The 2500-nt window shown below is 45.3% G+C and overlaps 1 protein-coding gene across 1 annotated transcript in view; it reads left to right on the top strand.

The window, feature by feature from the left end:
• The window catches only part of nad2 (NADH dehydrogenase subunit 2), a gene marked incomplete in the record, with an annotated part of 76331 nt that overhangs the window by 19355 nt on the left and 54476 nt on the right, over positions 1 to 2500 (top strand).

The following is a 2500-nucleotide window of genomic DNA, read 5'->3' as shown; positions in this document are numbered from 1 at the left end:
GAATGAAGATACATTCATTCGTCGTGGTTACTATGGTGGGCATTCCGATTCTTATATACCGTATGGGGAAAATCTATATTCCTATGATGTAAACTCCCTCTACCCCTTTATCATGAAAACCTATCCAATGCCAGGTGGTGTACCGGTCTGGCGTGGCAATTTGGAGGGTGAGAGATTGGACGACCTGTTTGGCTTTATTGAGGCCTTGGTCGTTTGTCCCAGTGATATTATCCGCCCCTTCTTGCCTTATAGGGATAAGAATAGTAATACACTATTATTTCCAACAGGCCAATTCGCTGGAGTTTATTATAGTGAGGAGTTTCAGTATGCCAGGGATTTGGGTTACACTATTATACCACTCCGGGGATATTTGTTTGAGAAGAAGGCCAGCCCCTTCGAAGCCTTTGTATCCGAGCTCTATGGCAGCAGACAAAGGGCTAAGAAGGAGGGTGATGAGGCTATGTCATATGTGTATAAGACCCTAATGAACTCCCTCTACGCGGCAGCCCCGAAGTTCTTTTTCATGTTCATTGATGAACAGGGATAGGCTTGATGCCAGATCCACTTTTAGGGTTGACTCAGCAGTTGAAGAAGGTTGTAATTTGACTAGCTGTTCTCTCTTTCCTGTGCTCGCTAACTTTTTCATCCGTGATAATTGACTAAACTCTGTCAGGTGCTATCTACGAACACCAAAAGCTTCGGGTATCTTGAGCTTTAGAAGGACAGCATCCGATCGGGAGACAGACCCTTCAGCGGCATCTATTACCTATCTTCTTAATTCAGCTTCCGCGCCTGGTGAATCGAAAAAGCCTAGTTATTTATCTTCGGAGACAGTATCCGATTTAGCATTTAGTGGCAAAACCCCCTCTCGGGCGATCTTCTTATACGGACTTTATATCCCGTAAATAATATCTGACTTCTCGGCAAAGACCTACTAGATAGGTTGAGGAGGCATAAGTCAATGATGATGGCATCGAATGCCTCTTTGAAAGGAAAGAAAAAGCTCTTGTCGCAATTATTGAATCAATAGTGAACCCAAACACAGAGTAGGCTGCTTGAAAAAAAGCTCTAAGCCTTTCGCTCTTCCCTTCCCAACCCCGGCTCACTTTTTTCTTAACTACCTTATTCATGAACCTTTTACCCTTAAACAACGGGAGTTATGTCCTATCCCCCACGGTTATGCCCGATTTCAATTGAGGAGAATGATTGGACCTAACCCTTTATACAGGCTTGCTTCTTTTCCGGTCCGGGCTAGTTCGCAAAACCTAGACTCCCATGGCTCGCTTGGAAAACGTTCGTACGTTGCTAACCTCTTATTCTCCTCCTACCCTTGAACTCTTCTTGAATCGAGGAGTGAAAGCTCAGCTAGGGCTGTTCCTCTCTCCGATGGATGAGCGGAGAATAGCATTCTGATATGATTTCTTAAGAAAACCTCAGTGGGGCGTGCCCCAACCATAATCCAAGCGGGCCCAATGAGAAGAGACCCGCCCTCCCACTCTCTCTCATTTATTCAGCGAAAAAAACTACATAACGGGGGCCCTTCCGTTCAGAGGTAGCGAATCGACTTTTTTATGTTTTCTGGGGGGATCCCTTGCATGACCAAGTCCAAAGTAGAACATACTTGTATAGTAAATATGCAGAAAATAGTAATGAATTTTCATTCTTTCCAATTCCAATAGGAAATATTATATCGGAGCCTTTTTGCACAACTTGCGGATTTTCCTTGTTCGTTTAAAGCGGAAAGCATCCTTTGGAGATCTTCCAAGGAAGACTCCCGATCTTTTTGTCGTCCTTGAAAGAATTTCTCTCGAATGACTTTTGTCAATTCCCATTCATCGTTGGGATAAAGAGATTTCATCTTTGCGATGATTTCATTTTTTAATGAAAAGTGGTTAATAGCTATATCCCTTAATTGTGCTTGCTGCTCTGCGTTGAACTCGAAATGGCTTTCTCATATCGGGGCGTTCCGGTGACGTTCGATCGCGGTACCCCGCTGCATAAAGCACTACAATTGGTTTTTCAATGGCAAGTGCCGGTCGTCGAGTGGCTGAACCAACCCCTACGGCGGATCCACGTACTGATGAATGCCAGCCATCCTTTATCGAGTAGCCTTTACTATTCTAAACCCTTGCTGATTCGATAGCCTGAAAAAGATCGACCACGATTTTGATTTCTGACTGCCTATGCCTCTAACGATGCTTCGGGCAAACTGTAACTAGGTGCCCTACTCCTACCCCCCCTGTTCTCACCTTCGTCTCTGCTGCCTCCGCTCCAGCTTGCTCTATTACCTATGCAATCACAGCTCAGTAATGGACTGGTGAACTAAAATGGAACGCTGCTGGGATAATTGCGACTGATGAATCGCGATCAGCCGCAGATTCCCTTGCCGTTGGATTCGTGCCTCAAGACTCTGCCACTGGGACTCGGTCGGAAGAATCTACTGCGGCCTTCTCTACCCACCTTTATGAATTCTAACCCCAACCAGCCATGACAAGGCTGA

This window comes from Ipomoea nil (assembly GCF_001879475.1).
Source record: "Ipomoea nil mitochondrial DNA, complete sequence, cultivar: Tokyo-kokei standard".
Taxonomy (NCBI): Eukaryota; Viridiplantae; Streptophyta; class Magnoliopsida; order Solanales; family Convolvulaceae; genus Ipomoea; species Ipomoea nil.
This window is presented reverse-complemented; position numbering and strand designations above follow the sequence as displayed.